Source organism: Zootoca vivipara, chromosome 7, assembly GCF_965207765.1.
Source record: "Zootoca vivipara chromosome 7, rZooViv2.hap1.1, whole genome shotgun sequence".
Taxonomy (NCBI): Eukaryota; Metazoa; Chordata; class Lepidosauria; order Squamata; family Lacertidae; genus Zootoca; species Zootoca vivipara.
Window position 1 is genome coordinate 69,738,119 of NC_142590.1, and position 22,250 is coordinate 69,760,368.

Sequence of the window (22,250 nt, forward strand, 5' to 3'; positions counted from 1 at the left end):
CACACTGGCTAGGCTGTGTGGACCACACTTGACATTTGCCTGGCCATGGTTAATGGGAAAGGATCTACTCTGCATTCGGATTGCCCCAGGTTCTCAATCCCCAGAAACTGCAGCTAAGGCTGGGAATGTTCCCTGTCTGAAAATCCCAGAAAGCTTCTGCTAGTCCGTGTAGACAATGCTAAGCTAGATGGACCAATGGCCGGGCTCTGTATAAATGCAGTTTTGAATTGTGTGCTATAGTGAATACTGTATTTAGCCCCATTCTGTACAATCACAGACTCTGTATAAAGCAGCTTCCTATGTTCCTGTTCTGCAGTTTGGGATTTTTGGGTTTTTTTTTTACATCTGTGTGGACTGAGCCACAAGAGGGCACCACAATACTCCCTTACAAACTGCTGGTCTAGGTGGTGTTTTCCCCCCACAAGGCAAACATGTGGTCCATTGTGATGCATTTAGTATGATGTAAACAAGGCCTTTTATAAATGCACCCTTTCAACAACGGCAAAAGGCACACAATTTCCTATTCCTTTAATCTTTTAAAATAGGGTTGTTTCTTTCTTTCTTTCTTTTTTAAAGGATCAGATGAAAAGGCCCACACTATATCAAGCTGCTCTCATTGCTTACTTTGAAGAAAACATTAGTGAAATTATTTCGAAAGGCACATACTCTCACACAAAAAGCACTCGAGCTGGTTTAGCATGTCAGAAATCCACTCAGCAATTTGATTAAGACATAGGCATTTTCACACCATTGACTGAAACTGAGTCACGACAGAAAGCTTTCACTAAGCACAAGTGAATCAGCATCCCATAAAGAAAGCCAAGAAATGGTTCCAGAAATACTGTTCAAAACAAAGATATAGCTGAAGGATCTAGCATTGGAAGCCCTGCTCAGCCTGGTATTTTTTCCCATCTCTCAGCCCCCCCCCAAGTCCTTTTTATTTTGATTGTGCTTATTATGGTATCGACGCAGTTATATGCAATCCCTCTTTCAATACTGTTTGTGCCTACAAAAGTTTCATGGATGACATACTTCTTTGCTTCCAATCAGATAAGGTCCTGTAACTTCCTGCTGAAATCCTGTAACCTTTTTATACAACAAATGTTCCGGTTTATTTTTTTTGTCCCAGTTTTGTTGTGCTATAGTGCAAGAGTGCCCCTCCATACAGCAAGAATACAGGAAAGCTGGGGAAGAACAGCTAATAAAGCAGAATTATGTCTGGACAGTCAAGTATAAATCTACTGCTAATGTGCTATTATCACATCAATGACATATTGACATAACAAAAATCCAAACAGCAATGCCCTGGTTTGGAGAGGCCCTGAGTGGTTTTAAGCTCAGCGGCAACCAATGGATCATCTTAATGTTGCATTTATTTTAAATGAGTTAACACATAGCATAAGGAATGGTCAGAAGTGTGAGATCAGGAGGAAAGTAAAGAGGAGAGTTTTCCATCTATTACACATCAAGGTAACGCTGAAGAGCTTCACTCACTTGTACTGGGGAACTGGAGACGACCACGTTAATTTGGTTTTACCTCACTTGGGCTTAGATTCTGCTGTTCCATGAATGTCTTTTATTGGGATAATGGCATGCCCAGTTGATGCAATGACTCAAATTCGCTTAAATGACTTCAGGTCCTTCAACGGTATGCTTCCCGAGTTCCTGCATTGGCACTGTAGTGTACACTGAGAATGGGGTAAACACCCCAAGAAAAAGCAGGTACCTCCCCCCCCCCCAGAACAGACTCATGCTTGCGGTTGAAAAGTAGCCATTTAGGTTGCTCAGCACTTGGCAATTACTGTTGTCTGTGTGCCACAGTGAAAAATCAGCACAGATGAATTTGTGTGGAGGATTGAAGGATCTGAAATGGCATGTCCAATCCTCTAAATTACAGCTGGTTTCCCTCCTTGCGCCAGACATCTCATGTCTGTTCTTGCTTATTCTTCAGTCTATCACAACTGAAGTTTCAGAGTAGGCAAGTGTTTAGTCTGCCACGTTTTATAAAGGACTGGAAATTCTCTTCCTCAATGTTCAGACACTCAAGTGCTGACTGGATCGTGATTTATTGCAGGGATAGGGAACCTATTACCAGCAGCCAAATGCACCCTCTTCCAGGCCTCTCTAATCTGGCTCCTGGACCCCTCTCCAAGCCGCACACTCCACAGCCACATACTCTTTCCTGAAGCACAGCCTTCACCAGCCTAGCTTCATTATCCTTCTTGAGAATTTCTGCCTGAGCCTGTCTGAAATGTGTTCTTATACTCCTGCTTTCCTAGACTGGAAGATAGAAAGGGATGTGTGTGTAGAAACTAGCCTACCTTATGAAGGTAACATTTATATTCATTGCTATGCCTATTTTTGCCTCTGGCCTTGTCTGAGGTTCCTAGAAGGTCGCCCAGACTGGAATGTAGCCTTCCGGCTGGAAATGGTCCCCACTTCCTTGGTTTATCATTTGCGATTGGGCACCATTCAACCCTCCTGCCGCGGTTTGATTTCTGTTCTTCCTGACAAGAAACGCGCTCTAGGCTATGCCTTTGTATTACAAAAATGTGACACCACGGACAAAAGAAAACAAGCTGGACACCATGAACTCATCTGCTAATCAGTGTCTTTTGAATGCTTCTGCCCTTTTGACTTCTTTTACTTTTCAATGTAAAATTCAACTGCTTGTGTTACATCATGAGATGAGCTCCTAGAGTATCAGCCAGTTATTTATGGAGAGCAGTCTTTTCTCTGATGCAAGGAACTTACAAAGCTTGGTAAACATTTTTTTTAAGAGTAGGAGTGGGGAAGTCCCTCAACCTGCAGACCATTTTAACAGGTGGCTGGGGCCTTCCACTTGTCAGTTATCTGATATCACCATGACATCAGATGACCCAGCTTCAAAAGAAAGAACCGGAAGTGCACTCTAAATGTACTCCCAAGTGCTTTCCCTTTCTTCCTTTGAAGGTGTGGCTTCAGACTCCACCTGCAAAAGACTATTTTATCAGTCTGCAGAGGAAAAACCCTGCCCAAAGTAGGGCATGCAGTTGGAGTTGAATTTGAATTCAGTGCCAGCTGCAAGTCCTACTTTCTTCCAAGGGTCAACTGTGCTTGAGACCTTCCAACTGGGAACTACTAAGTGCAGCTGATCCAGCTTAAAAGGATACAAGAAGTTTACAGTTAACAGCAGGCATCCCCAGACTTAGGCCCTCCAGATGTTTTGGCCTACAACTCCCATGATCCCTAGCTATCAGGACCAGTGGTCGGGGAAGATGGGAATTGTAGTCCCAAACATCTGGAGGGCCTGGGGATGCCTGGCTTACAGTAACCCAAGGACTATGTATTTTGAAAAAGGTGATTCAATCTCACACACCAGGCTGAGAACTCACTTCATTAGATTCCAGGATGCTCTGTCCAGTCCTATGCATAGCAGAAAATTCAGATGCCTCAATGCACCATAGGCTTTTCCTAATATTTCTTTAAGGCATCAGTTACTGTCCACTGCTGGAGGCAGGAAGGCAGAATTCATGAGCTAAGATACAGTATGACCCACTGTGACAAACCCTTTGGCTTGTATAAAAGCTTGTATGTTCTAGGAACATACCTTGGTTTTGATATCTTTCTTTAAGCATAAGGGTGTCTCATTTTCTATTGCAAAGCACCATATGTATAAATTTAATCGAATAGATCAAAGCGGTAAAGAGAAGACAGGGGGGGATTTTAAAGTTTCCTGCTGTGACACTGCGTAAATACGTGGTGACTTATTCTCCCTCTTCAACATATCTTTACCCTATAAGTACAATGGCAATAAACGGAAATGTTGCGTTCCATTGCAGGGCTGATGGGTTTTTATCACTGCTGCAAACTCCCTGAGCTGTTGAAGCAAAAACATATCATGGGAGGCAGAAGGATGTCATTACGGTCAGAACACCACTTTGCAGCTGCTGGAAATAGGCAAACTGTGGCTTATATTTCACCTCTTTTGAAAAGAGAGGGATATAAAATTTGAAGTGATAGTGCGGATTTTACTTTTATGAGAGGGAAGGGAGTGTGTGCCTTTTATGTGCAAAACACACAGGGGAGCATAGCTGTAGTGAACACAAAAGTTTAATCTGAATTTGGAAAAGCAGGGAAGGGGTTTACAGCTTGAGGGTCAGCCGATCTTCAAAGGTAGTAGTTCTCAACCTTTTCAGAACCAGAACCCAGTTTTAACCCTCAGCTGCAACATGGGCCCCACTTCTCATTTCCCGTGTACCTATGTCTCCCCTGCTTTCTCCCTTCAGTGTGATAACATGCAACAGAAAGCAGGGCCCCTGTACTTTCCCAGGGTCTCTTCAGATTTCCTTGCACAAAGCTCACAAGGAGGCCAGGCTATGTCTGGTCTTCATTAACTGTTCTGATTTGTTTGTGGGGAAGTTATACAACAATGAATGTTTATCAAGATACACTTCCATGGTGTTCCGACATCTTCCCAGAATCGTTCACCTATCCCACACTTTTCAGTGCATTTGGCAATCACTTGCCTGATCAGAAAGAGACTGAGGGTTCTTTAATTTAAAAAGTGGATCTGTGACATAAAGTACTTCAATTCACTGTAACTGTGTGAACCCAAAGCTCTGGTGTGCACTTGAATCCCTCCAACAAAATGCTGCTAGTCTGGAGGCAACCCTAGCTGCATAGAAGAGGGCATTTTTGCAGGTGCAGCTTGTCAGGGAGGCAATAGACTTTCCAAAGTCTATCTTCCTTCTCTTTATTCCGCTTGCTATTCACTTTTCTCACTGCCTCTCTCATCCTCTTTAAGAAGAAACTCTGAACATCTGCAAACACTGTGCCATTCATGTGTTGTGAACCATCTCAGGGCAAGGCATGACCTACTTGTTGGGTTTGGCCCAGCACATGAACACCAGTGCTCTAAAAGTCATCAGGATGTACAGAAAGCAAAAGACACTTGATCTGGGCCCACTGGGGGAGACCAGATTAGCTGGTGCTGCTTGACAGCAGCTTCAGTACTGAGTTTTAGGGGTTCTTGCACTTCATAGCGACCAGTAGTACAGAGCAAATGGTGCTGCATTGGTAAGGCAGCAGGGAGCTGTCCATGGTGTGAGCACAGCAGTGGAGCTAATCCGATGCAGGGTTCACACCCTGCCAGGGCTCCCCACTGCCTTGCCTCTTTCTCTTGGTACTAGCAGCAATGCACAATGTTTGGAAAACAGAAGATCAATGCTGTCCCACCTACACCTGTGGCTTTATAACTGTAAGATGGGATTCTGTAGAATAAGGAACTGCTGAAATGGACAGATCAATCTCTTTCCCAAATTACTGGCCCCAGCCAAGTCTGTTAAGCATCTCTCTGCATAACAATAGAGTTGGCCAGATACAGGTGTGTTGCCATAGAAATGAATAGCCAGAGATGCTTTCAGAAGAAGGGGGCAGGTGTTTCACTCTACTGGCTGGAGTTGATGAATAGTGGGTACAGGAGAACAATAAACCAGAGCCTAGTCCACTGGCTGGAGCTGGGAAAACACAGAGGCCTGATTTGCTTTCTGTGGTTTTGTTATTCCTTGCTGCTGGAAACCTAGGACTCAGCTATACAGCTGCAAATATAACCTTTTAAGTGCATTATACAAATTTGACACTAGATGGCAATGGTGAGCTAATGGCAAATTCAAAACATATTTTAAAACTCTTTATAAAAGCATTTTTTAAAAATATCTGTCTAGATTCAGCCCTAGTGGGGGAGTGAGATCTGTTGGGAGTGTTAATGCCGTGAGCCTTTCCATCTTATGCTCAGCCTGTATATATGTGTAAATAAAACCACAGGGAAAGTCCGTAGCTCTGTGGTATAGCATCTGCCTTCTATGCAGGAGGTCCCAGGCTCAATACCCAGCATCTCCTGGTAGGACTGAAAACATACTTGCTCTGAAACCCTGGGGATCCACTGCCATACAGTGTTCTGAGCTAGATGAACAGATGCATCTGATAAGGCAACTTCCTATACATATCGTATAAGCACCAACATCACAAGTGACCTTTCTTCTATGGAAAGCAAGCCTGAGGTATGTGCTGGCATCTCATCACTTGGAGATTGGGCTGTATGTCAATAATAATAATAATAATAATAATAATAATAATAATAATAATAATATATTTATTTATTATTACGGTCAAAGACTAGTTCAAGAAGCACAACTGAGACTACTTACACAAAAGTGAAATTGACATTTAAAATAATATACAATAATAGAATAGAATAGTAATTTATTCACCAAGTACTTACATACTTGGAATTTGCTTTGGCTAATTTTACAATGTCAACGTACTTTATACAAAATATCTGTTAAATATCTGTGTGAGGATCAGAGTGTGCAGAACACTATTTCAAGCAAAGAGGAGCCACTCCGACTGCGCCTGGAGCTTTTGCCTTCTGTCCCTGTAGTGACTTCAGAACAGGTCGATGTGGTTGTTGGTGCCTCTGGCGCTGAGTGAATTGCTCTAGTTGATAATGCTTGACTTTGCTATAAAACTGATTCAGGTCATTTGCCAATTTTTGACTCTCCGGAACAGAAGAATATGTTCTCTTATATTCAGTAAAAGAAGATGTTCTCTTATATTCAGAAATGTTCTGTAAATTCTTCTGAAGAGTAGCTGGGACAACTTATAGATTAAAATTGAAATAGTCACATCTACACGAAAAGACCTAAGATTAGACTAACATGCAGATTAACCCTGGGACACCCAGGAGACCGGCTGTGGCAGTTTTACAGGGGGTGTTCTGCGCCTACAAATCTGCGCACCAAATCTAGCGACCATCCGGGTCATCTTGTGATTTTTGCCTAAGAGGAGAAAAATTGAGTTTTGGCTTGTCTGGAAGGTCAGCAAGCCTCACCAGATGGGGGTCGATGGTATCTCTACATGCCTCATCGTAAAAAGGACATCTAAAAAATAAGTGTTCGGGACTTCCTATTTCCTATCACTTGAAGATTGGGCTGCATGTCTATATATTAATGATAGACATTCTGAAGAGGCTATGGGGTCTCCTACTCAGAGATTTCCCTTTCTTCTGAAACTCTGCTTCGCCCATAAAAAGGAGCCCATTATTTGGAGAAATAGGTAATTAAATAAAGATAAAAAGCACACACACCATCGACTGCTGGATCTTACATTTCTAACACGTTAGAGATTTGTTCTTTTATTGCTTTAAAAAATCTTTGTTTGTTAAAAACAGTTAAAAATATTTTTTAGCCTTTGGATATCTTTGGGATAAATGAATCCAAAAATGACACCACATCGGGTTGTCGACATTACTGGTGTATTGATATATTGCTGAGATAGGTTTGCAAACTTGAAGTTTGTTGCATCTACTTTGAGGTTTAGTGGAACCCCAAGATTGACTAGCTACAGTAGGTGCTGACTGATGTAACAGATCAAATGAAAAAGCCTAGAAAAAGCCTAGTACTGGAACTGAACTCGGCTCACATCTTTTCACACAAAAGTCTAATCTTGGATAGCTTTCTTCATTTCAGCAGCCTAAAGTAAGTGCGAGAAGGAAAAAAAAAGTCATTTTCTTGCTAAATAATTGGGTGTCAGAAATCTTTGACAGTCTGTGGCAAATGACCAGAGATCTGTCAATAGATCCTAATCTACCTTCTGTCCACTCCCGGCTGTAAAATAAGAAATTCTGGAACTGGTTATCCACTCTGGAATGGCGCCTTGTATAACTCTCAAATAATCTCAACCCATCAGGGTAGCATTGTTAGCGTCAGCACTGTGTCAAATTGTGTCAGTAGTCCAAGAATCCCTCTTTAGACAGCTATGCTTGTCTCAAGGGGCCTTTATCAGTGAGAATGACAACACAGCTCCAGTCAAACAATGGTGACTTAGAACACTGGGCATGATGCAAACGGACAAATTAGCAGACAGAATTCTCAGAAGATCAGGAATTATGCCAGTGATTGGCAGACAAGTAGACTTCACTAATTGAACAATGGAAAGCAAAATGCATTTATATAAGACTATATATCTATATCTGTATCTATATCTATATAACTTGGCACCCAAATTGTTTCATGTTTTGGTGCTAGGTGAGAACTTTTTCTTTTTGTATATAGTTTTTAAAATTAACTTTTCTGTTTTACAATGTAAAGTACTCATTTTTACAACCTTAAAATATCAATGGCTTCTCATCTTTTCTTTCCATGGTTCATTTTACATATCATATATCCCTGCATATTTTACAGAAACTATACCATTCAGTATTCCGTTATTACATCCATCATAACTTATTTACACTGTTGAATTTATCTTAATGCTGCCAGCATTTTCAGCTGTATACAGTTATTTCCCATATATTCAATAAATGTTTTCCAATATTCTCTAAACGTAGGCTCTTCTTGTTCCCGTATTCTATATGCTAAATCTGCAAGCTGCGCATATTCTGTCAACTTAAGTTGCCACTCTTCTTTGGTTGGGACCTCGCTCATTTTCCATTTTGGGGCTAAGAAAACATGGGCCACAGTAGAGAACTTTTTATTATATATAAGCAGAGGAATACAGGAGGCATTTTTATACTGAGTCAGACCATTGGCCTATCTAGCTCAGTATTGCCCATACTGACTGGAAGCAGCTTTCCAGGATTTTCAGACCAGCCACATACTCAGTCCTACCTGGAGATACTGGGATTTGAACCTGGGACCTTCTGCATACAATGCAGAAGATCTGCTGCTGAGCTACTGCCATTCTCTCAGGCTTCTAAAGTTCTAATGGTTTTAACAGCTGCATGTACTGTTTTGTTGAATATTTTTTATATTTTTTCCTTTTATGATGCTGTGATTTTTTAAAATAGCTTTATGCGAATCACCCTGGAAACATGGTTGAAAGGGGACCCAAACTCTTAATAATAATAGGTAGCATTGCTTTGTAGTGAATGAATGTAAAACACAGCCCAATATCTCCCTCCCCACAGGCCCCTGAATTTGGAAAGTCTTCGAATCTGCATCTAGATTTGCTATTTCTATGCTCTTCTCTGTTTATCTCCACCCCCACCATGGTGAAACAATCGGTTGCTTTCAGAAACATTGGCTGGTGGATTGATGAGAATCCATCTTTAAACCTGAGGAATTTGTGAGCCTGGTTTGCGTGGATTGCAGGAACATGCTATTGAGTTAGACCGCTGTATTGATTTTATACGTATCCTTGGGGTTTGCAGTCTCACTCTCCCCCTCCCCCCGCTTTTGTCTGGCTCGAAGCTCTGCTGGAAGGCCTCAGCAAAATCTATTTAATTGTCGCTTAATGAAAGATAGATAGCTAGATAAAGAGTGGTCCATTTAGAGAAGTTTGTTTAGAGCTGTGGATCTTCTGTAGGGTCCCTGCAGAGTGGCTATTTAACATATCATTCTGCATGTGGAAATCCTTGTGCTGTTGAGAGTCGGGACACATTAGTTGAATACCACCCACAGAGCACCTCACTGTTGTGGAGAAGGTTGAGCAGAGGTGCTTCCAGGCAGTTTTTGTTTTGTAGGTAGGATTTGATAATCTACTCACAAATTCAGGTTGCACAATTCAAGCGGATTTGGCGCTTATGTATAACCAACCTGCTCCCCCCCCCAAAAAAAATTAAGATGTTTTGCAGTAAGGAAAGTGATGGGGAAATTGTATTACCTCCCCACAAGCAGATCAGAACAAATGCTTAATAAACTGACATTGTATAACCTTTCTGCAAACAAATCAGGATTAATGCACCTGGAAGTGACTCAGGTGATCTGTGTGCTGAGTCAGAACTTCTTATACCTTAGTGAAGAACTACAGTGTGGGGTAACAATATGCTTCCATTGATTTTTTGGGGGGACATCCTTCATTGATGCACATCCTGACAAATAGCTTACTAATATAAACACTACAGCAGCAATCTTTTAATAAGGCAACGAAACTGACCTTATTACTGGTAATTACTGGTCAGATGGTGTGCTGGATATCACTTAGCAGCTGCATACAAGATTTCTATCAAATAAGATGGAATAATGAGCAGATTTATGAGGTGAAGAGTTTAGGGCTTAACTGAGAGCCACTGGAAATCCCACAAAATAAAATGTTAAGATCCTTGTTAGGTGCTCCACCAGGAACACTAGCAACATATATTATAGGAGAAGTGGGATTTACACCCGTAAAATTAAACATCCTTGTGGCAGCTTTTCTACTGCTTTAAAGTGCTTGGATTAAAAAAGAGAATATGCTACCTAAGAAATGTTTTTTTTTTTTGAGCAGGACATGATTAAGAGTCCAGAACAGTGGGATGTCTCACCACAAAAATATAATGGAAGTACATGGAGCTGTAGCATTTTGAAGCCAGGAAGGGATTGTTCCTTGGGTTATTCAGGTAGTTTGAGGGGTCCTAACATACTGATGTTCAAAACAAATTGGGTCTTGGGTTCAGGTGCATAAGCATATGAACAACAGGCTGAATCTCTCAAAGATTTAGTCTTTCCAGATGTCATCATTTGCACAGTATTTACCTTGTATCTCGAGAGCTTTCTCCATGATTTAATACCTGCTAAAGCCTCATTGAGATTAAGACACCAAGCAATCTCTTCCCAGCACCTGCAGGGGCACTGCTGTAGAAATCCGACTGCAACATTTACATACTGTATTTGTGGAGCCCCAGCTGTGGAAAATGTATGCCGTTATAAATTGTGCTGTGCCGTGCTATGCATTCAACTTAGAAAGAAATGTATTGTAAATTTGTTAGCCAATATGCTTTAGGCTGATGATTTATCTAAATTAAGTCTGATCTGATCAAGAGAAGTTATGTAGTGGTGCACAGAAACTGAGGATGGAAGGACTGTCGTAGTTTAGTGGTAAAGCATTTGCCTTGTATGCAGAAGGTTCCAAATTCATTTCCCAGCAACTTCAGGTGTCAGGAACTGAAGTCAAGAGCAGGTCAGCATTAAAACACCTGGTGCCAGTGAACTAACTCTTTATTCAGACACCAAAACAGCTCAAGTCTAGTGATCACAGCAACCCTTTCCAGCAGGTCTTGCACCAATGAGGTAGTTGCAAGGATGGAAGGCTCTCTAAGCTCTCTAAGTCTCATCGTCCCCTGGTTCCTTCTCAAGCAATCTCAGGCTCCATGGTCTTGCCTGTCTTTGTTCCACCGTCTTCATACCTCTTCAGGTTCTGGAAGACCAGGGGGAGGGGAGCTGCCCATCACAGGAGGGGGAGACAGCTTGGCTTCCTCACCAGTCTGCCTAATCTCTGCCTCCTCTCCAGTCTCCACTTCTGCCTCTGATTCTGGACTGCTGTCTGCCCCAGCCTCTTCCTGCTCACCAAACCCTGTTGCCTCTTGAGCTTCCAACACCTCCTCCTCCCAGTCTGCTCCCTCTGAGCACTCATCATTGTCCCACCACCACTCTCATGGCTCTGAGCCTTCTTTCCTCAGGGAATCTAGGGACCTTCAGTGCTCACAATTACCTCAATGGGGCAAGACCTGTTGGGAAAGGTTGCTGTGGTCACTAGTCTGTTTTGTTTCTTTGAATAAAGAGAATTAACTTCACCGGCAAATTCTACAAATGCCAGGCTATGTGGTCCAAAGGAATTCTGAACAAAAAGACTACCATGGCATGCTGTTGGTAATGCATTGCTCCAGGTAGTTTTGAACCCATCACCCCTTGGCTTTCAATGGCCCCTGGGCCTTGCATTATTAGAAAGGGTAACTAGTCTGTCGTCTTTGTATTGGCCATGATTTCATGCACCTTTTCTGCCCTTCTGACCTGTTTGCTATTCAGTCCCAGACCTTGGTGATTTCATACTGCATGGAAAAGTTTTGCAAGGCCAATGAAAGAAAAGGCAGTTGGCCCTTCAGCAGGGTTGTGGATGCCTATTACGGTGAAGAGCACAGCCAATTACAGGATCATCCATTCCTTTCCCACATATTACTCACCTGGGAAAGGCAGAGCTTTATCTTAGCCCATCCGGCATCAATAAGTGTGTGTTGTTAACCTTTGCCCAGATAAGGAACTGCCTTCCTGCTGGATCATTAAATGTCTTTCTGATATATCCAGGAGCTAGATCAGATGGAGAGTGGCTCAGTACAGGACCACATGGCTGGCAAGAGAGCAGAAAAAATGTCATTGGGTGACAGTGTGTAGGTTTCTCTACCTTCAGTGGGGTGAACCTTTTGAGGTGATACATATAACCAGTGCTATTTTTCTAGAAAAAGAGGTGCTGGAACACCTCCCTCATTCTCTTAGAATGGCAACGGCAGCCACCTGAGAGGTGCCAGAACTGAGTTCCGACAATTTCCGGGTGAAAAAAAGCCCTGTATATAATGCAAACAGATATTAACAAGGGCACTCTCTAGTTGCTTAGAAAACTGATCTGAACATCTCAATACAATGCAGAGTTAATTTATATAACAAGTTGGGCAAGAGCTATTCTATACCCTAACAACTTAATATAACTCATTTCTAAAACTTTGACATTTGTCTCACATTGGCAGTAGTCACTAACCTTTTCACATCAAAAACCCAATTCTAGCATGTAATGCGCGACACAGTTTAATCTCTCCCTCTCCTTTTCATTTTTCAGAGCCTATGTACACTGCATGTGACAGTAGTTTCTTTTCTCCAGGGAGCCAAATTCAGAGGCCTGTGAGGCAGAAAGTTGGTGCTGGGGGAAGATACTGTACTGGGATGTGTTTTATATTCATTCACTACAAAGCAATACCACCTATTATTATTAGGAGTTTAGGTCCCCTTTCAACCATGTTTCCGGAGTGATTCAAATAAAGCTATTTTTATAAAATCACAGCAAAGTCGGCGGTTCGGATCCCCACGACGGGGTGAGCTCCCATTGCTCTGTCCCAGTTTCTGCCAACCTAGCAGTTTGAAAGCATGCCAGTGCAAGTAGATAAATAGGTACTGCTGTGGTGGGAAGGTAAAGATCATTTCCGTGTGCTCTAGTTTCCGTCACGAGCAGGAGGCTCACTAAGTGAAAATGACCCAGATGCAAGGAACCAAAATATCAAAGAGGAGAAAAAAGTTGAGCTGCTGCTGAGACAAAGCCCTGCAGGTGCACTTGCATCCCAGAGCTACAGGTGTGACACAAGCCTCTTTAATGTGCTTTGACAAATGCTTTCAACTCTGGCTCTTAGTTCAACGAACACTTTACAAATGCATTCTCAGGCTGCTCTCCTATGATAGTTCAGATTTATTTGCTTGAGTTTGGCTCAAGCTCAGGACCAGCACTTAAATGTAGGGTAGACAGTGACAATAAATTTGTTTTGGAAAATACACAGCTGGATTTTCCACTGCACAAGTCATGCTTTAATGCAGGCATCCCCAAACTGCGGCCCTCCAGATGTTTTGGCCTACAACTCCCATGATCCCTAGCTAACAGGACCAGTGGTCAGGAATGATGGGAATTGTAGTCCAAAACATCTGGAGGGCCGAAGTTTGGGGATGCCTGATTTAATGTCTGCCTCCCAAAGAACCTCCCAAAGGACAATCACCTTATTGTCCAAAAATAAGAATCATGAGGCCAATCTACATTCAGGATTCTTTAAAGGCCAAAACAGTCTTTCAGCCATGATCTCAGGAACAATGCTAAACACAAGGGATGAACCACCCTCCTCCATGTAAGTTTTTTCTCAAAGAATATGAGTAGATGGCATGCTGGGGGCCAGGATAGGAATGGAGACACTGCTTGTATGTGAGGCATGGTAAGGTTTCTTCTTCAGAGTAATGACTGGGTGCCTTGCACTCAGAACAATTTAGCAGAATTGAGGGAAAGGCTTTCTTAATATTATGGGGATCTCCTCCAGAGCTGGCTGGGTAGGAGGAGATAGATGTTCATCTAGGTCACTAGGTTTTATGAGAAAGGAATATGGTCTTCTAATAAACAATCTGTTCTGACCTGTTTTTATCAGGTACCTGCAGGGGCAAGGCAGGATTCACAGAGAGTGAGCATCTTGCTCTAAGAAACTCTGGAGGCTTATTAGTCTCTTCCTCCAGCCCACATCTCCCAGGCCTGATGTGGAGCACTTCTTTATCTTTCTGTGGTCTCCTTCTCCATTCGCTGTCAAAATGTGCTCCATTTAGGGAAAGCTGCAACAAAACAGCATATACATATCGCCTACATCATGGACCACCATTTTGTAGCCTTTTAATCATCTGCCAAAATGATTTGCTTAAACACAATTTTTTCTTATCCCATGAGTAGCACTGTGGCAATGTATCAGGTTTTGCATTTTGCATGCGTTCCATTGCAAGCCCTTCAGGCAGTTGTGGCAAAGTTGATGCAACCTGCTAGTATGTAAAACAGCATCCAATTTATTTAGGGTAAATGGTGAGACTCAATCTATACGTAGGTGATGTGATAGGAAAGCAACCCCCCCCCCAAATAAATAATTGTACCTAGCGTTCAATGTGTGTGCTGTTAATTCCATTCAGAGCCATGCTGTTCTTTTCCAATTGTTCAGGTGTTAAATGGCACCCAGGAGGTCTTTCTTTTCTTTTGTGATATAAACTTTTCATTTTAGGTGGCAAATTTCCACAACTTCGGTCGTAGTTAAGGAAACGGGAACTTCACAACATGAGGGGAAAGAAAACCCAGACCCAATGGAGTCATCAAATTCCTGAACATCTGGAGTTAATGCCTGAGGCATTACGAAAACATAAACTATTGGAGAATTATGATAAAATTTCCAGAGTCTGCACTTTGCAATACTACGTTTCACTAGTTATCTTACAGGAACTGGAGGTGATTGCCTCACTTACAGGTGACATCTGTTGGAAGTAAAAATGATAGATTCTTTGCTGAAGTGCTTGAAAAATCTTCAAGCTGTCATTTGAATCTGAGGCTTACGTGATTGATTCTCTTGCCATGTCGTAGTCCTTGATAAATGTTTAATTGGTCTTATTGATGTTTATCACATTGTAGGTTGCTTTTAGGTGTTCATGCCCACCCATGCAATCTCATCACGTCCCTATTTTTCCTTTACTAAAAGCCCCCACCACAAATCCTATGAAGACATTTTAAGCTTTGGTTCTTCAATCATAATTCAAGCACACTTCCTATCTGGAGAAGGAGAGAACCTCAAAGTCATGATCACATAAAAACTTAGGGCTAGAAGTGAAGACCTGAAGGTCATTCACTCCAGCCTACTGTACTAAGTGCCCCCAGGTAGCCCCCAGGCAGGACATGAGTGCAACTCCCCACTCCTGAGCCCTAGCAACTGCCATTGGAAATTCTACTCAATATTGATCCAGAGCAGAGTCCAATGTATAGTTAGCAGAGTAAAAACTTAAACATTAATTCCCCAAAAATAGATCAGAAGCAATTATATTTCATCCAGCAGAGCTTTACTGCTACTGAAGGCAAATGAGCATAATGGTCACAAATCCAATGCATTCAGGATTGGCACTGTCCATAAGAAATCCATTTGCAGCAGGCTTAACTTAAACTTACGAAAACTTATAGTAAGTCTAAACCTTAATGCTAACCATGCTACTGTATGTGAAGACACCACACCAGAAGGAAGAGAGAGAGAAAGAAAGAGAAAGTGAAACCCAGGCTCCTCCTTGCCTTACTTTTATAGTCAGCATGGCCTTGACAGAAAGAGATAAGAGAACCAGTTTAAGCCAGCTGTGTTCAGCTTCTCTGAAGGAATAACCCAAACATCACTAACCTTCTGCTTGTTTCTTTCACACAGAGAAACCTCTAGAACTGTCTTGAATTAATTAGAATAGGAAAGATCTCCACACATCAGGTCAATGCTTTCTGCACCAAGAAATGCAAAATGACAGCAACTGGTTTTCAAAGGCACAGGAGGCAGTACATACCCACTATGACTAATTGTCACATGGATTTTCCACATGAATTTGTCTGATACCAATTTTAAATTTGCTTGAGTTGTTATCCATCAGTAGGACTGTGCCTCTCACTGCTGGTATGATGTTTTCATTTTGTTTCATTTATTTCATAAAATTTCCACACACCACTTGACCGTACAAAACCTCAAAGTGGTTTACAAAAAGGTAAAACAATAAAAAACCATGAAATCCTGCACCGTACTGTTTCCCCTTATTTATTTAAAAGGATTTCTAAACTGCTTAATATTTTTTACATCTCTGTGCGGTGTACATGTACATGTGCGGTGTAATGTCATTAAATATATGAAAACAGCAACAACGAAACTCCCAAGCAGTATAACAACATATAAAATAGAATGGGAATGAGGGGATTCAAACACATAAATCAGGGTCTGATCTCATGTGTCAGGGAAAGCTTGGACAGAAAAAAGCAACTGCTGATTATTGCGTCACCTATGGCAAAGGGCATTCCATAATACAGGGACAATAACAGAAAATGCCTGTTTTGAGGCCACTGCCCTATGATATTCTGTAGGTTGTCACGCCACAAGTACAATTCCCCCCCCCCCAGATGATCTTCCAGGCCGATACACTTTTCTAGGGGAATAGTCCACCACACTTTGTCACTAACCCAACTGCTACATTCTAAAACTTCAAACAATATGACTTTCAGCAATGGCCTAGCACACGTCTGTTTGGAAGTCTTTGTGGAAGTTACATCAGATATAGATCGAATGCGCAATTGAATTGTGACCCTGGGATACCTAATGAATTTTGGCCGAGTCTTTGGTGCTCAAAATGTCCCTCACCTCTGAGATTTAAATCAGAACTTAAAGGACCTTTGCCGCTTTGTGAAGTTGATGCTTCTGCTGCATGTATTATGTCGTTCTCCAGATCATAAAAAGTGATAGGCTTTTTATTTTATTTTATTGGCAGCAGAAGTCTTTTTGTGATATTTCTCCAGAATTATACCGATGTATGTGAGCTGACAGTCTGATCCACTCAGTCTCCATTACTATGTCTCATCAGGGAATATTCTGCCAGCAAAAAAACCCCACTTTCAAATATTTAGAGAGTGGCAAATAAAGATATTTTTGTAATGTGCTGCAGAACATGCTTTGATTGCTTGTCTAGAAATTGCCATGCGAGTACTCCTACTCCACTGGCAGGTTCGATACAGGGCCCTTCAAGGCTGGTGGGTTTCTTTGTGGTGCATTTTGCAACATGTCATTGAAATAATAATTAGTGCACCAGCAGTGCATTTATACTGTACCTTCCTCATGTCACTTCCACTTTATTAGTTGTTTTGAGATGCTTCTCCAATGTTACCTCATTATTGCCATCTGAAGGGGCACTTTTATACTGTAAAAAGCAGGACAAATTTGCACCTGGCACCATCGTCGTCAGTCTTTAGGCACCAGGCTGAAACCTTTTTTGTTCACTCAGGTCATTAAGTTCCCTCCAGCATTTCTACGCATCGTTTAATGGGGTGAATAGGAGTTGTGCTTATTAATATGCTATTGCATGAGCATTAATATGTTATTGCATCAGCATTTAATGTCTCTTGTATTGTTCATTGTTTTACATTGTTCCGGTTTTACGTTGCTTTTGTTTATTGTATTTTATACTGCTTAATTGCTTTGAGATTTTTCTTCTTCTTTTGTATAGGGTGACTGACAAATGTAATAGATAAAGAGAAAAACAAAGTCTGGAACATTTGTGGTATAAAACATTAGAGGCTTACGGATGGATGCTACAGGAGAGGAAACAAATGGAAACAAATCAGTATGTCCACAGCAAAACATTTGCAGCCACAAACAGTATTGAAAGTGGGGCCCAATATAACAACCACAATACCTTCATGAACACAAATCATCATGCATGTACAATAGAAAAGATGTTTGGAGGGACCCATAGTGGCAAATTCCACATGGGGGGTTCTCTCACAGCGGGCTCAGGAGTATTATATACTGATAATGAAGTGTTCCCCTGAGTGCATGTCCTAATGCAGCCAAAACATCTACCCACAAGAAGGAGATATCAACAGGCTTGAGGGAACCCCAAGGTTTACAAGAAGTACAAAATATATTTGGGCAGGGGACCAGCCTATTGAGTTCATGTTCATAGAATGCTGACCAACTTGTGTGAGTGAATTGAAAACTGGGAGGAGGAGAGGAGGAATGGGATGGAGTACCTTGGAAGAGGTTGTGACTGGCTGGCTGGGCTGTAGCCTTGGAACAGGAATGCTCCATGTTGCAACATTTTGTATTACTTAATAATAAAACATAGGAGAACCTTGTAGTGACACCACTCCTCTATTCAGGCATATGATGCTGCCTAGCTTGTCCTCCGTCCCCTTTTGTTATGCATGCAGTTCTGAATAGACTTGGCTCAGGGGATGTGTGATTTGCAGGGTTTAGATGTGCTAAATTTTTCTCTTACGACAACCAGCCCTGGACAGAGAGATGGTTATTTGCAGCAATCTTCCAGTTGTCCAGCTGTCTCTCTTGCAGGCTTCTGGCAAGATCATCAGTTATGGAGGACAGAATCAACAGTACTGATTGCACTTGGTTTTCATAGGACCAAGCAATGACCCAAGGTTTTTCGTCTACCATACAGGAGACCACCACTATCATTCTCACGCCTTGCTTCCCTATCTTCCATAGCTAACCTGGACGACTGTCTTTAGAAACAGAATGCTAGAGCAGATGAGTTTTGATCTGGTCCAGCAAGATGGTACTTTTGATCTTAAATTCTTAGCATCACACAGAATTCTGCAAAGCAGTGTGCTTTGCGTATGAAGTTCTATTTACACTGATGGCGCATGTTCTCTGGATAAAATATGAGGATTCCTTCAGAATCCATGGTGCCCTGTTGCAGTTGCAGAACTTGTGCCCCACAGATGTTCGACTCCAACTCCCAGCCACCCTGGCCAGTAGTCAGGAAAGATGGAAGTTGCAATTCAGAAACATGTGGAGTGTGCCTCAGGTTCCCCAACCCTGGAAACAAGGGGAGGATGGTTGCTGCTGAATGACAGAGTGCAGACAAAGGACAGAATGTGGTGTTTTTGATGGCAAAGAGGTGTGAGGAAGGAATAGTCCCAGGAGGACTCTGAACTGTGCAGAGTTCTTTTAAAAATGTTTTAAATTCTCTTTTATCATTTTAAACACATTATGTTGGGGGGTTGGTTATTTACTTGGGTTTGGGGATTTTTTAAATTTTGTTACTTCTGTGATTTTTGTTTCTTGGTTAGTATTGTCTTATTGTGTTTTTTGTGTGGTGGGTGCTGCCCAGGACTCTCTCCTGCTGTGAGTGCCCACAGGCCCTGTCCCTGCCTCCTTCCACCTGGTCTAGGGCGGGGCCTGGAGGGCCTCATAAGGACTGCCGCCGCTGCTCTGCTGCTGGTGCTGCCCAGGGGAACTTAAAACAGCACAGAGTTCTTTTTAAAATGCTTTTAAAAGAATTTTATGTTTTTATTTTCTTGGGGTGGTAGGTGGGAGGGTATTTTCTTTGGGGTGGTAGGTGGGAGGGATTTTTAGTTGGGTGTGGGAATCTGTTAAATTTTGGTGTATTGTAATTTTTATTGTTTTTGGTTTTATTGTTTTATTGTGTTTTTTGTGTTTTCCTTTTGTTCCGTTCTTGCTGTTTTTTACAGAGCTTTTATTTTGTTTTTAAGGGGAGGGGTCAGGGCTGCCCGGGAGGGGGTCCCAGCAAGCAAAATGGCTGGGGCAGATTCCACAGGGGGGGATGCACTGGGACAACCGATCTCAGTGGTCACGGGTAGGAGGAGGAGTTACGCTAAGACCAGACCATGTCATTACCGAGGAGGCAGACTTAGTCGTTGTCTGAGGACTATCCCTGCCTCCGGGTCTGGTCCTGACCGGACGGATATTGGAATCAGCAAGGGATACCCACATGACCTGAAGGTGCTGCTGTGCAATGCCAGGTCGATGATGAATAAGACCACTGCCATTCACGACCTGATTGTGGATGGAGGATTTGACCTGGCATGTGTGACAGAGACCTGGTTGGATGAAGCCGATGGGCCCATTCTTGGCGCTGCTTGCCCACCAGGTTTCTCTTATGCACAGCAACCCAGGCCATCTGGGCGGGGAGGGGGGGTTGCAGTGATTTTTAGGAAGTCATTAGTTTGCACCAGGCGTCCTATTGGTAAGACTGAGTTTTCTGAGTGCATGTTCTGGAAGTTGGGCAATAGGGGCAGTACAGGATTCCTTTTGGTATACCGACCTCCCCGCTGCACCAAGGATTCCCTGCCCGAGCTGCTTCAGGTCGTGTCGGATGTGCTCCTGGAGACACCTAGCTTGGTTGTCTTAGGGGATTTTAACATCCATGCCGACACGACCTTACAAGGAGCCGCTCGGGACTTTGTGGAAAGCATGGCCACCATGGGGCTGTCCCTGAATAAGTCTGGCCCAACTCATAGCCGCGGACATGCCTTGGACTTGGTGTTTACCTCTATGGATGGTGGTGATCTGACATTAAGTAAAAGCGAAACAAAAGAAGTGCCATGGTCAGATCACTTTCTGGTGCAACTGGACTTCTCCGCAACCCTTCCCCTCTGCAGGGAGGTGGGACCGATTCGGATGGTCCGCCCCCGCTACTTAATGGATCCAATTGGCTTCCAGAGAGTGGTAGGGGATGTTTTATCCCATGTCGATGGCCTTTCAGCTGATTCCCTGGTGGCCCGCTGGAATGCGGAGTTAACCAGCGCTATTGACTGTCTGGCTCCGAAGCGCCCTCTCAGATTGCATGGAGCCCGGACAGCCCCGTGGTTTTCCCCGGCGCTGAGGGTGATGAAACAGTCATTGAGACGGCTAGAGCGCCGGTGGCGGAAAACTCATTTTGAATCAGACCGGACACGGGCTAGAGCTCAACTTCGAGCCTACCAAGTGGCAATGGCGACGGCGAAGAGGACCTTCTTCACCGTCTCCATCGCATCTGCAGAAAACAGCAGCAGGAGACTCTTCCAGGTGGTTCGCAATTTAGCGGAACCACCTGCTCCATCCGGGCCCAGTATGGGCCACATGATCTCCTGCAATGATTTTGCAAAGTTTTTTGCAGATAAAGTCGCTCAGATTCGGGAAGAGGTAGACTCCACCGTGGGAGCAGGGCCGGGGCGGGGGAGTGCTAGAGTCCTGTCTAGTCAAGTTTTGTGGGATCAATTTCAATCTGTTACCTCCGAGGATGTGGACAGGCTGCTTGGACGAGTGAAACCAACCACCTGTCTCCTTGATCCTTGCCCATCCTGGCTTATAAAAGCTAGCCGGGAAGGGCTGGGCGATGGGCTTCGCGGGTTGGTAAATGCTTCTCTCCATGAGGGAGCCTTCCCAGACCCGCTGAAAGAGGCGGTTATTAAACCGCTTCTAAAAAAACCATCTTTAGATCCGGCCAATATGGCCAACTATCGCCCAGTCTCAAATCTTCCATTCTTGGGCAAGGTGATTGAGCGAGTGGTTGCTGAACAACTCCAGGCACGCCTGGAAGAAGCGGACCATTTGGATCCCTTCCAGTCAGGATTCAGGCCTCATCATGGGACTGAAACTGCCTTGGTCGCACTGGTCGATGATCTCCGGCGAGCTAGGGACAAAGGTAAGAGCTGTTTCCTTGTTCTGCTGGATCTCTCAGCGGCTTTTGACACCATCGACCATAACATCCTTCTGGACCGTCTAGAGGGTTTGGGAGCTGGGGGCACTGTCATGCAGTGGTTCCGCGCTTTCCTCCTGGGCCGTGTTCAGAAAGTGGTGGTGGGGGATGAGTGTTCAGACCCCTGGGCTCTCACTTGTGGGGTGCCTCAGGGTTCTGTCCTCTCCCCCATGCTTTTTAACATCTATATGCAGCCGCTGGGAGAGATCATCAGGAGGTTTGGGCTGGGTGTCCACCAGTATGCTGATGATACCCAGCTCTACCTCTCTTTTAAATCAGAACCAGTGAAGGCGGTGAAGGTCCTGTGTGAGTGCTTGGAGGCGGTTGGAGGATGGATGGCGGCTAACAGATTGAGATTGAATCCTGACAAGACAGAAGTACTGTTTGTGGGGGACAGGAGGCGGACGGGTGTGGAGGACTCCCTGGTCCTGAATGGGGTAACTGTGCCCCTGAAAGACCAGGTGCGCAGCCTGGGAGTCATTTTAGACTCACAGCTGTCCATGGAGGCACAGGTCAACTCGGTGTCCAAGGCAGCTGTTTATCAGCTCCATCTGGTACGCAGGCTGAGTCCCTACCTGCCCACTGACTGTCTCTCCAGAGTGGTGCATGCTCTAGTTATCTCCCGCTTGGACTACTGCAATGCGCTCTACGTGGGGCTACCTTTGAAGGTGACCCGGAAACTACAACTAATCCAGAATGCGGCAGCTAGACTGGTGACTGGGAGCGGCCGCCGAGACC